General features: G+C 27.9%; 1 pseudogene; it reads right to left on the bottom strand.

Annotated features, from left to right (window-relative positions):
* The window catches only part of LOC142231131 (NADH-ubiquinone oxidoreductase chain 2-like), a 28,780-nt pseudogene extending 20,835 nt beyond the window's left edge, over positions 1-7,945 (bottom strand).
* Positions 7,946-14,487: the final 6,542 nt, after the last annotated feature.

Here is a 14,487-nt window from a genome sequence, read left to right as displayed (position 1 = left end):
AAAAAAAAACAAACAAGTATATACGGCCATAAGTTCGGCCAGGCCTAATCTTATGTACCCTCCACCATGGATTGCGTAGAAACTTCTACGAAAGGCTGTCATCCACAATCGAAATACTTGGGTTGTGGTATCTTAAAACTTCTTAACATCGTTTTCTAAATTGTGAGTTAGTCCATACGTGGTATATGTTATACAAAAAAGTTATGTATAGTTAAGTCTACACATAATTACGAATCGATATGGACTTTTTGCACGGTACGTAGAGAGCCAGAATTGAAGAATGGGGGTCGCTTATATGGGGGCTATATACAATTATGAACTTGATATGGACCAATTTGTGTGTGATTGGAAATCGATTTATCTGAGGGATATATATATAACTATAGACCGATATGGACCTAGTTAGGCATGGTTGTTAACGACCACATACTAGCACAATGTATCAAATTTCAACTCACTCGGATGAAATTGGCTCCTCCAAGAGGCTTTAAGACCAAATCTCGGGATCGGTTTATATGGGGCTATATATATGATTATGGACTGATATGGACCACTTTTGGCATGGTTGTTAAATATCATATACGATCACCACGTACCAAATTTCAAGCCGATCGGATGAATTTTGCTTCTCCAAAAGGCACCGGAGGTCAAATTTGGGGATCGGTTTATATGGGAGCTACATATAATTATGGGCTGATATGAACCAATTCCTGCATGGTTGTTAGATACCATATACTAACATCACGAACCAAATTTCAACCGAATGGGAAGAATTTTGCTCTTCCAAGGGGCTCTGTAGGTTAAATCTGGGGATCGGTTTATATGGGGCCTATATATAATTATACCCTGCGCCACACTGTGGAACAGGGTATTATAAGTTAGTGCATATGTTTGTAACACCCAGAAGGAGACGAGATAGACACATGGTGTCTTTGGCAATAATGCTCAGGGTGGGTCCCTGAGTCGATATAAACATGTCCGTCTGTCCGTCCGTCTGTCTGTGAACACATTTTTGTGATCAAAGTCTAGGTCGCAATTTAAGTCCAATCGCCTTCAAATTTGGTACATGTTCCTAATTTGGGTCAGAATAGAACCCTATTGATTTTGGAAGAAATCGGTTCAGATTTAGATATAACTCCCATATATATCTTTCGCCCGATATGCACTAATATGGACCTAGCAGCCATAGTTTTATACCGATTTGCTTGAAATTTTGTACAAACATACGACTGTATAGTCAAGTGTGCAAAATTTGATTGAAATCGGTTCAGATTTAGATAGAGCTCCCATATATATCTTTCGCCCGATATGGACTTACATGGCCCCAGAAGCCAGATTTTTGGCCGAATTTGGTTGAAATTTTGCACTAGGAGTACAATTAGTAGTATAGTCCAGTGTGCAAAATTTGATTGAAATCGGTTCAGATTTAGATATAGCCCCCATATATATGTTTCGCCCGATATGGGCTAATATGGTCCTAAAAGCCAAAGTTTTGGCCCAATTTGGTTGAAATTTTGCACAGAGAGTAGATTTAGCATTGTAGCTATGCGTGCCAAATTTGGTTGAAATCGATTCAGATTTAGATATAGCTCCCATATATATCTTTCGCCCGATATGGACTAATATGGTCCTAGAAGTCAGAGTTTTGGCCCAATTTGTTTGAAAATTTTCACTAGGAGTACAATTAGTTGTGCAGTTAAGTGTGCAAAATTTGATTGAAATCGGGTCAGATTTAGATATAGCTCCCATATATATCTTTCGCCCGATATGGACTAATACGGTTCTAATATCCAGAGTTTTGGCCCAATTTGATTGAAATTTTGCACAGGGAGTAGATTTAGCATTGTAGCTATGTGTGCCAAATTTGATTGAAATCGGTTCAGATTTATATATAGCTCACATATATAGCTTTCGCCCGATTTACACTCATATGACCACAGAGGCCAATTTTTTACTCCGATTTAGTTGAAATTTTGCACAGGGAGTAGAATTAGCATTGTAGCTATGCGTGCCCAATTTGGTTGAAATCAGTTCAGATTTAGATATAGCTCCCATATGTTTTTCTTATTTCGACAAAAATGGTCAAAATGCCAACATTTTTCTTGTAAAATCGCCACTGCTTAGTCGAAAAGTTGTAAAAATGGTTCTAATTTTCCTAAACTTCTAATTCATATATATCGAGCGATAAATCATAAAAAAACTTTTGCGAAGTTTCCTTAAAATTGCTTCAGATTTAAATGTTTTCCATATTTTTTTACTAACATTGTGTTCCACCCTAGTGCATTAGCCGACTTAAATTTTGAGTCTATAGATTTTGTAGAAGTCTATCAAATTCTGTCCAGATCGAGTGATATTTAAATGTAAGTATTTGGGACAAACCTTTATATATAGCACCCAACACGTTTGACGAATGTGATGTCGCAAATTTAGATCTACAAAATGGTGCAGGGTATAATATAGTCGGCCCCGCCCAACTTTAGACTTTCCTTACTTGTTATGGACCGATTTCGACCAATTCTTGCATGGGAGTTTGAGGCCATATATTAACACCACGTACCAAATTTCAACTGAATCAGATGAATTTTGGTCTTCCAAGAGGTGGGGGCTATATATAATTATAGACCGATGTGGACCAATTTTTGCATGTACCAAATTTCAGCCGGATCGGATGAAATTTGCTTCTCTTAGAGGCCTCGCAAGCCAAATCGGGGGATCGGTTTATATGGGGGTTATATATAATTATGGACTGATGTGGACCAATTTTTGTATTGTTGTTAGAGACCATATACTAACACCATGTACCAAATTTCAGCCGGATCGGATGAAATTTGCTTCTCTTTGAGGCTCTGCAAGCCAAATCTGGAGATCGGTTTATATGGGGGCTATATATAATTATGGACAGATGTGGACCAATATTTGCATGTTTGTTAGAGACCATATACTAACACCATGTACCAAATTTTAGCCGGATCGGATGAAATTTGCTTCTCTTAGGGGCCTCGCAATCCAAATTTGGGGTCCGTTTATATGGGGCTATACGTAAAAGTGGACCGATATGGCCCATTTTCAATACACTCCGACCTACATCATTAGCAACTACTTGTGCCAAGTTTCAAGTCGATAACTTGTTTCGTTCGGAAGCTAGCGTGATTTCAACAGACGGACGGACGGACATGCTCACATCGACTCAGAATTTCACCACGACCCAGAATATATATACTTTGAGGGGTCTTACAGCAATATTTCGATGTGTTACAAACGGAATGACAAAGTTAATATACCCCCCATCCTATGGTGGAGGGTATAAAAATATTCAGTTTCCGTTTGCTTTCAGAAAGTATGCAACCATATAATAAATCTGGTATTAAAACACTCTTCGCTAAGAGTATACGTACATATATTAAGACGAGTAAGATGCTGTGTATACCACAGAGTTATTAATTTATTATATGTTTGCCCTATCACCGTATTAATATGATTTGTCCAGGTCAACGAACTATTTAATCTAATTTCATTTGATTTGGCCTCCATTCAAACTTAAGTTCTGAGCTCACTTTTAAAAGTATATATAAATTTTTCAACCTAATGGATTCAAGATATAGTTTTTATTTGATTTAACTTCACCTGTACTCTCCCATATTAAGTCCATGGCTATAGATCATAGACACCGACCAGACTTTATTATAAAAAAAAAGTTAACAATGAAATCCAATGAACAAAGTTCTATTGTCATTATTAACATTTAATTATGTTACTAGACCTTTGATTATGAGTGGGAATTATTGCTATAGTTTCTGCAACATATTGCACAAAAAGCCCAACGCATTAATTGAATATATTTCATTTAATAAAACCATTGTTCAATTTCTTCAGATCCCTTATTAATTTATGAAAGCGTAATTAATTATAAGCATAAAATATGCGTCATCTGTTACAAGCTGAAATTATTCATGGGAGAATTAATAATTATTGTGCAGATTTCAACTAAAGCGATTTAAGTATTAAAATAAATAATACATCATCCTATAGCATGAGGTTTTAAAAGTAATTGCCATAAAAAAAGAACTATGGTATATGCAGTCGTAATTTATGCCGGCCGTATGCTTAATACCCACCAGTAATCAATCATTAATCAAATATAATAGTTTTCTCTCAACTCGTGGTAGCGGGTTGTTTGAAAATATATAGAATTTCAGGTGGAATTTATGAAACATATTACCTCACATATTCCGATCGGTTCAAATGATACGCTTGCCGAATTTAAATTTCAAGTTTCTACATGTATACCCTCAAAAACCTCACCAACGTAACATATTTCCAAAACATATTCTGCTACAAGTCTACATATATTTTCAGAATGGATTCATGCAAATAATTGCTTGCACTGGTCAAAAATATTATGTTTCACTCTAAGCATATCTTCAGTTTATAAACAATTGTCTGTTTGCAGCAAAATGTCTTAAAACAAGTATATACAGCAGTAAGTTCGGCCGGGCCGAATCCTAAATACCCACCACCATGAATCAAATATAATAGTTTCCTTTGAAAATTTCAAGGGGGTTTGATGACAGATATTCCCCCAAGCCAGTACGCTTCCCGAAGATAGATTTAAAGATTTTACCTATGAAAACTATATCAGATTCTGAATTTATAAGAACCATTTTTGTTTGAATTTTAAAGGAATCATAAACATCACTTTTACATGTGCAAGAAAAATGATGAAATAACACTTAGATTTGAAATCTAAAATCTGTAGATTTTTACCCCCATTATTTAAATGATGACGAGAAGTAAAATCAGGAAACTTAAAATTCTATACCCTCGAGAAGTGAAATTGGTCTATATGGAACCCTTACCAAATGGACCGATAAAAACTAAATCCGATAAACGGATAAAAACTACGGTCTGTAGAAAACCCGAGATATCGGTCGTATGGGGGCTATGCCAAAAAAAAGGACGGGAACACACAATATTCAGCACATATAATTGTAGTTCTAGAGTCTAGACCCCAAATCGGTGGGTCGGTGTATAAGGGGGCTATACCAAACCATGGACCGATACACAGTATATTCGTTACACCTATACCAAACCATGGACCGATACACAGTATATTCGTTACACCTATTTATGGTCCTAAAAAAACTTTAGATTTCCAATTTCAGGCAAAAAGTATAACCAGGAGATCGGTCTATATGGGGGCTATACCAAAACATGGATAGATACACACCATTTTCTGAAAACCTATTTATGGTCCTACAACAACCTCTAGATTTCAAATTTCAGGCAATTTGGAAAATACTACGGTGTCTAGAAGCTCAAGAAGTAAAATCGGGAGATCAGTCTATATGGGGTCTATAGCAAACTATAGATCGATACACACGATGTTCGGCACACCTATTAACGGTGCTAAAATACTTCTATATTTCCAAAGTCAGGGAAATCGAATAGAAACTACGGTTTCTAGAAGCCCAAGAAATAAAATCGGGAGATCGGTCTATATGGGAACTGTAGCAAAACATGGACCAGTTTCGACAAACCTATTTATGGTCCCAAAATTTCTCTAGATTTCCAAATTTAGACAAATCGGATAAAAACTACGGATTCTAGAAGCCCAAGAAGTAAAATCGGGGGATCGGTCTATATGAGGGCTATACCAAAACATGGACCGATATACACCATATTCGGCACACCTATTAACGGTGCTAAAATACTTCTAGATTTCCAATTTCAGACAAATCGGATAAAAACTACGGTTTCTATTTAGAAGCCCAAGAAATAAAATCGGGAGATCGGTCTATATGGGGGCTATACCAAAACCTTGATAGATACACACCATTTGCGGCGCATCTATTTGAGTTTCTAAAATACCTCTAGATTTCCAACTTTAGAGTAAATCTGATAAGATCTACGGTTTCTACAAGCCCAAGACTCCTAATCTGGGGATCGGTTTATATGGGAGCTATATCAAAACCTGGACCGATATAGCCCATCTTCGAACTTGGTCTGTCGGTCGAACAAAAGTCGAATCTGTACTAAACTTCACGATACGATAACGCCATTATTGAAGGCTGTAGCGTGATTACAACAGACAGACGGACATGCTTATATCGTCTTAGAATTGCTCCCTGATCAAGAATATATATACTTTATATAGTCGGAAATCGATATTTCGATGTGTTACAAAAGGAATGACAAACTTATTATACCCCCATGGAGCCATCGTGGTGCAATGGTTAGGATGCCCGCCTTGCATACACAAGGTCGTGGGTTCGATTCCTGCTTCGACCGAACACCAAAAAGTTTTTCAGCGGTGGATTATCCCACCTCAGTAATGCTGGTGACATTTCTGAGGGTTTCAAAGCTTCTCTAAGTGGTTTCACTGCAATGTGAAACGCCGTTCGGACTCGGCTATAAAAAGGAGGTCCCTTATCATTGAGCTTAACATGGAATCGGGCAGCACTCAGTGATAAGAGAGAAGTTCACCAATGTAGTATCACAATGGACTGAATAGTCTAAGTGAGCCTGATACATCGGGCTGCCACCTAACCTAACCTAACCTATTTACCCCCATTAGAATTAAATTCTGAGTCGATTTAGCGATGTCCGTCTGTCTGGTGATGCATTTTTGTGTGCAAAGTCCAGCTCGCAGTTTAAGTCAGATCGTCCTCAAATTTGTCATGGGGCCCTTTTTCGGCTCAAAGACGATACCTATTGATTTTGGAAGAAATCGGTTCAGATTTAGATATAGTTCCCATATATATCATTCGCCCGATATGGACTTATATATCCCCAGAAGCCCTAATTTACTTTAAATTTTGCACAGAGAGTAGAATTAATATTTTAGCTATGCATGTCAAATTTATTTGAAATCGGTTTAGATTTATATATAGCTCCCATATATACCTTTCCCACGATTTTCTCTTTATGACCACAGAGGTCAAAGTAGATTAAGTGAAATTTTGCTCAGGAAGTAGAAATAACATTATAACTATACATACCAAATTTACTTGAAAACCGTTCAGAATTAGATATAGCTCCCATATATATGTTTTTCCGATTTGGGCAAAAAGGGTCAAAATACCAACATTTTCCTTGTAAAATCCACTGCAAAGTAGAAAAATTGTATGAATGACGTAAATTTTCCTATACTTCCAATATATCCTAATGATAATAAATTAAAAAATAAAAAAAATTTAATATTTTTATCATGAAAAAATAATGAAAATAGTTGATTAATATAAGAAATTTTAAATATATTAAACATAAATACTATAGAAAATGTTAAAAAACAATAAAATAAAAAATAAATTAATCATAAATTTCTATTATATATTGCAGCTAATATTCATCCTAAATGATTAATAGATGAATAAGCTATTAATTTTCGTAAAGATGTTTGATTTAATCCTCCTAATGCACCAATTAATCTTGATAAAATAATTCTAATAATAATTAATGGCTTAAAAATAATATAAGAAATTAATATTAAAGGAGCAATTTTTTGTCAAGTTATTAAAATTAATGCATTAATTCAAGATAATCCTTCTATTACATTAGGAAATCAAAAATGAAAAGGAGCTGACCCACTTTTTAATAATAAAGAAGAAAAAATAATTATTTCTATTAAATAATTAGATTCAATTCTTTTTGAATTTAATAAAAATAAAATTACTGCAAATAAAAATACTGAGGAAGCTAAAGCTTGAGTTAAAAAGTATTTTAATGAAGCTTCAGTAGATATTAATTTATTATCTCTTATTAGGGGGATAAAAGCTAACAAATTAATTTCCAATCCTATTCATGCTCCTAATCAAGAATTAGCTGAAATAGAAATTATAGTACCTATTATTAAAATAATTAAAAATATAATTTTAGATGAATTATTAAAAATTAAAAAGAAAAGGATTAGAACCTTTATAAATGGGGTATGAGCCCAGTAGCTTAATTAGCTTATCTTTTTATAATAAATATATTTTGGTGTACGATGCACAAAAGTTTTTGATACTTTTAGAAATAGTTTAATTCTATTAAATATAATTATAATGAATGTAATATTATTACATGATCTATCCTATCAAGATAGCCCTTTTATCAGGCAATTCATTACTGTTAAAAACATCGTTTTTTTTTTTTTTTTTTTTTTTATACATATATTTTTATGAAATAATAAAATTTTTAAAATTATTAATTTATTTTTTAATAATTAAAAATAGTATTTTATTAATTTTAAATATATTTTCATTAAAAATTTTATAAAAGAATTTTTATTTAATAAGTTAAATAAAATAAAAATAATATAGATAATTTTTTTTTGCGCATATATATATATATAGAAATTTATATATACCATTTTTTACTAATACGTAAATTTTTACATTATTTATATAAATAATTAATAATTTATAAATAATATATATATATATATATATATAAATCAAATATTAATATATAAATTATTTATAAATTATTAAATAAATATTAATCAACATTTTAGCCTATACCTCCAATTAGATGGGTAATTAGAGTTTATAGTAATACTAGCCTTAATTGAATGGTTGTGAAATTTTTTTTTGCTCTAGATTAATAGATCCCTATTAATTAATTAAATATTTATATATATATAGATATCTATTAATCTTAATTAGTATATCGTCTTAAATTCGTAAATTGCACTCTTCAATATACTTTTTGGGACCCTTAATAAAATAATGGAAAATTATCAGTAATTTAAAAAAAAATTTTTAAAAATTTTTACAAAAAAAAAATTTTTTTTTATAAAAAAAAAAAAAAAAACAAGCTATTTCTATGTAATTATAAATTTATTAAGGTTTATAATCAGTATTATTACTAAACTTAATTATTAAAATAATTATAAATAAATATATTATAAATTTATAATATTATTATATAAAATAGTTAATAAATAAATTTTTATAGATTTATAATTGTATTATATATTATTTTATATTTATAGTATTATTTAAAATTTATACTTAATTTAATTCATTAATTTATAATTACATAGAAATAATTTTTTGAGTTTTTTTTTATTATAACATTAAAAATATAATATAAATCATACAAATTAATTTACTTTATAAAATTTTTAATGAAAATATACTTATTATAAATTAATTGGGGATAATTTATAATATTTATTTTAATTATATAATTATTATGTAGGGGTATATAATAATATAATTATAATTTTTTTTTGTATGTAATTTATATTGAAAAATTATTGGAGATAGTACCAATTTTTAATTATTAAATTTATAATTATATTTATAATTATTTTTACTAATTATTGTTATTAATTTATAATTTAATTATATTAATTTTTATAATTTATATTAATAATTAAATTATAAAGTTTTATTTTGGCTTATTAATTTATTATTAGTTTAATTTATATGTAAATTTTTGTGAGGATTTTTATTTATTTTAATAATAAATAAATTAATTTATATTCGCAGTAATTAATTTTATTAATTAAAGAAATTTAGAAATAGTAATACTAAATAGTATTGGCTAAATTTGTGCCAGCAGCCGCGGTTATACGAATAATGCAAATAAATTTTATCAGTAAAAGTTAAATTGTTTATTTATATAATATAATATAAATTATTAGGTGAAATTTTTGATTTATTAATTATTATATTTAATATTAATTGAAGCTTGAAAATTTTAATAATAAACTAGGATTAGATACCCTATTATTTAAAATGTAAATATTAATGCTTAGGTAGTAATAGTTATGTTCTTGAAACTTAAAAAATTTGGCGGTATTTTAGTCTATTCAGAGGAACCTGTTCTGTAATCGATAATCCACGTTGGACCTTACTTAAGTTTGTTTAGTTTATATACCGTCGTTATTAGAATATTTTATAAGAATGTTAATTTTCATAATTTTATAAAAGAAAAGATATCAGATCAAGGTGTAGCTTATATTTAAGTAGAAATGGGTTACAATAAAATTATTTATATGGATTTAAATTTGAAATGTTTAATGAAAGTGGATTTGATAGTAAAATTATAAAGATTAATAATTTGATTTTAGCTCTAAAATATGTACACATCGCCCGTCACTCTTATTATTAAGATAAGATAAGTCGTAACATAGTAGATGTACTGGAAAGTGTATCTAGAATTCAATTTAAAGCTTAATTAGTAAAGCATTTCATTTACATTGAAAAGATTTTTGTGCAAATCAATATAAATTGATTAAATTTTATTTATTAATTTTTTTATTATTTAAATTATTTTATTAAAAATAATTATAAATTGTTTATTTTTAGTATTTTATAAAGAAAAAATAAAATTAATTATAGTGTATTAGTATTGTGAAAGAAAATTGAAATAATTTGAAAAATTATTATTTTAAAAGAAAATTTAATTTATTGTACCTTGTGTATCAGGGTTTATCAAATAAAAATTAATTAATTTAATTTTCTCGATTTTAAAAGAGTTAATATATTATAAAAGTTAATGTGATAAAATTATTTTTAATAATATATTAGAAATGAAATGTTATTCGTTTTTAAAGGTATCTAGTTCTTTAAGAAATAAATTTAATTTAGAAATTTTATATTATTTAATTAGTTAAATTAATTAAATAAATATTTAATTTTAATATTTTACGGGATAAGCTGTAAAATAAATTTTTAAAAATATTTAAATAAAATAATAAATATAGATTTAGAAATAGTTATTATTAATAAAAGTGTTATAATTTATTTTATAAATTAAATTATTTATTTAAATTTTAAATTTTTATTAAAGTTTTAATTTTAATTAAAAAAATTAAATAATAATGATAAAATTAGTATATATTATTGTATAAATAAATAAATATGAAAAGTTTATGTAAAGAACTCGGCAAAATAATGTTCGCCTGTTTAACAAAAACATGTCTTTTTGAATTGTATTTAAAGTCTAACCTGCCCACTGAAATTTTTAAATGGCCGCAGTATCCTAACTGTGCAAAGGTAGCATAATCATTAGTCTTTTAATTGAAGGCTGGTATGAATGGTTGGACGAGATATTAACTGTTTCATATAAATTTATAATAGAATTTTATTTTTTAGTCAAAAAGCTAAAATTTATTTAAAAGACGAGAAGACCCTATAAATCTTTATATTTAAAATATTATATTTTTTTAGAATTATTTTAATATAATATTTAATAATATTTTATTGGGGTGATATTAAAATTTAATAAACTTTTAATTATTTAAATCATTAATTTATGAATAATTGATCCGTTATTAACGATTAAAAATTTAAGTTACTTTAGGGATAACAGCGTAATTTTTTTGGAGAGTTCATATCGATAAAAAAGATTGCGACCTCGATGTTGGATTAAGAAATATGTTTAGGTGTAGCAGCTTAAATAATAAGTCTGTTCGACTTTTAAATTCTTACATGATCTGAGTTCAAACCGGCGTAAGCCAGGTTGGTTTCTATCTTTAAAAAATTAAAATATTTCAGTACGAAAGGACCTAATATTTGATAAATAATTATTTTAAAATTGAATATTATTAATATTATACTATTTTGGCAGATTAGTGCAATAAATTTAGAATTTATTTATGTAATTTTTATTACAAATAGTACATGTTTTTTATAGAAAATCTAATATTTATTATTGGTAGATTATTATTAATTATTTTTGTTTTAGTAAGAGTAGCTTTTTTAACATTATTGGAACGAAAAGTTTTAGGTTATATTCAAATTCGTAAGGGTCCTAATAAAGTTGGAATTATAGGAATTCCTCAACCTTTTTGTGATGCAATTAAATTATTTACTAAGGAACAAACTTATCCTTTATTATCTAATTATATTTCTTATTATTTTTCTCCTATTTTCTCTTTATTTTTGTCTTTATTAGTTTGAATATGTATACCTATATTTATTAAATTATTTTCTTTTAATTTAGGATTATTATTTTTTTATGTTGTACAAGTTTAGGTGTTTATACTGTTATAATTGCGGGATGATCTTCTAATTCAAATTATGCATTATTAGGTGGATTACGAGCTGTTGCTCAAACTATTTCTTATGAAGTTAGATTAGCTTTGGTTTTATTAAGTTTTATTTTTTTAATTGGAGGTTATAATATATTAATATTTTATAAATATCAAATATTTATTTGATTTTTATTTATTATATTTCCTATAGCATTAGTTTGATTTAGAATTTCTTTAGCTGAAACTAATCGAACTCCTTTTGATTTTGCTGAAGGGGAATCTGAATTAGTATCTGGATTTAATGTAGAATATAGAAGAGGAGGATTTGCTTTAATTTTTTTAGCTGAATATGCAAGTATTTTATTTATAAGAATATTATTTTGTGTAATATTTTTAGGAAGAGATGTATTTTCTTTTATATTTTATATTAAATTAACTTTTGTTTCTTTTATATTTATTTGAGTTCGTGGAACTTTACCTCGATTTCGATATGATAAATTAATATATTTAGCATGAAAAAGTTTTTTACCTTTTTCATTAAATTTTTTATTATTTTTTGTAGGTTTTAAAATTTTTTTATTATATTTATTATAGTGAATATTTTTTAGTAAATAAGTTAATAGAAAATTTAATTTCTATCTTATGTTTTCAAAACATATGCTTAATTCAAGCTCATTAACTAATTAATTTAATAAATTATCTCATCATTTTGTAATTAAAGGATTAATTATAAAATAAGCAAAATAAACTACTGTTAAAATTTGTCCAACAATTACGTATGGAGTTTCAACAGGTCGTGCTCCAATTCATGTTAATAAAATAACTGTTACTACTATTAATCAAAATATAATTTTATTAATTGGGTAAAATTGAATTCCTCGGAATTTACTTAAATGATAAAATGGTAAAATTGCTAAAATTGCAATAGAAAGAACTAAAGCAATTACTCCACCTAATTTATTAGGAATAGATCGAAGAATAGCATAAGCAAATAAAAAATATCATTCAGGTTGAATATGAACTGGTGTAACTAAAGGATTAGCTGGAATAAAATTATCAGGGTCTCCTAATAAATTTGTACTAATTAATACTAATAAAATTAAAATTATTGTTATAATAATGAATCCTACAATATCCTTATAAGTAAAATAAGGGTGAAATGGAATTTTATCAATATTAGAATTTAATCCAATAGGATTATTTGATCCTGTTTCATGTAAAAATAATAAGTGAATTATTGTTATAGCTAGTACAATAAAAGGTAAAATAAAATGAAAAGTAAAGAATCGAGTTAAAGTTGCATTATCAACAGCAAATCCTCCTCAAACTCATTGAACTAAATCAATTCCTAAATAAGGAACTGCTGATAATAAATTAGTAATTACAGTAGCTCCTCAGAATGATATTTGACCTCAAGGTAAAACATAACCTATAAAAGCAGTTCCTATTACTAAAAATAAAATAATTACTCCTACTAGTCATGTTGGAGTATATAAATATGATCCATAGTATATTCCTCGACCTACATGTAAATAAATACAAATAAAGAAAAATGATGCACCATTAGCATGTAATGTTCGTAATAATCATCCATAATTTACATCTCGACAAATATGATTTACTCTATTAAATGCTAAATTAATATCTGCAGTATAGTGTATTGCAAGAAATAAACCTGTTAAAATTTGGATAATTAAACATAATCCTAAAAGAGATCCAAAATTTCATCATGATGAAATATTACTTGGAGCTGGTAAATCTACTAATGCATTATTAGCAATTCTTAAAATTGGATGTTTAAGTCGTAAAGGTTTGTTCATTAGTTAAATATTGGTCGAAGAGGTCCCTTAAATAAATTAGTAATTTTAACTACGGCAATTAAAGTAATTAATAGATAATTTATTAATAAAATTGTTAATAAATTAGTAGGGTAATTATATAATTTATTTAATGATAATGAATTTTCTATAATATATGAATTTAAGTTTGAAATTGATTGAGTTTCAATTCTAAAATATTGTATTAATAAATTTTTATCTATAAAATATAATCTTAAAATTATTAATATAAAAATAGTAAATGAAATTAATATTAATTTAATTGAAAAAGAAAATATTTCATTTGATGCTAATGATGTAACATAAATAAATAAAACTAATATTCCTCCAAGGAATACTAGAAATAAAATGTAAATAAATGTTGATATAAAATTGGATCCCCTCCTCCTGCTGGATCAAAGAATGAAGTATTTAAATTTCGATCAGTTAATAATATAGTAATAGCTCCAGCTAATACTGGTAAAGATAAAAGTAATAATAATGCAGTAATTACAACAGATCATACAAATAAAGGTATTCGATCAAATGTAATTCCAGTAGCTCGTATATTAATTACAGTTGTAATAAAATTTACAGCTCCTAAAATAGAAGAAATTCCAGCTAAATGTAAAGAAAAAATAGCTAAATCTACTGAAGCTCCTCCATGAGCAATATTAGATGATAAAGGAGGGTAAACTGTTC

This window comes from Haematobia irritans, chromosome 3, assembly GCF_050003625.1.
Source record: "Haematobia irritans isolate KBUSLIRL chromosome 3, ASM5000362v1, whole genome shotgun sequence".
NCBI lineage: Eukaryota > Metazoa > Arthropoda > Insecta > Diptera > Muscidae > Haematobia > Haematobia irritans.
This window is presented reverse-complemented; position numbering and strand designations above follow the sequence as displayed.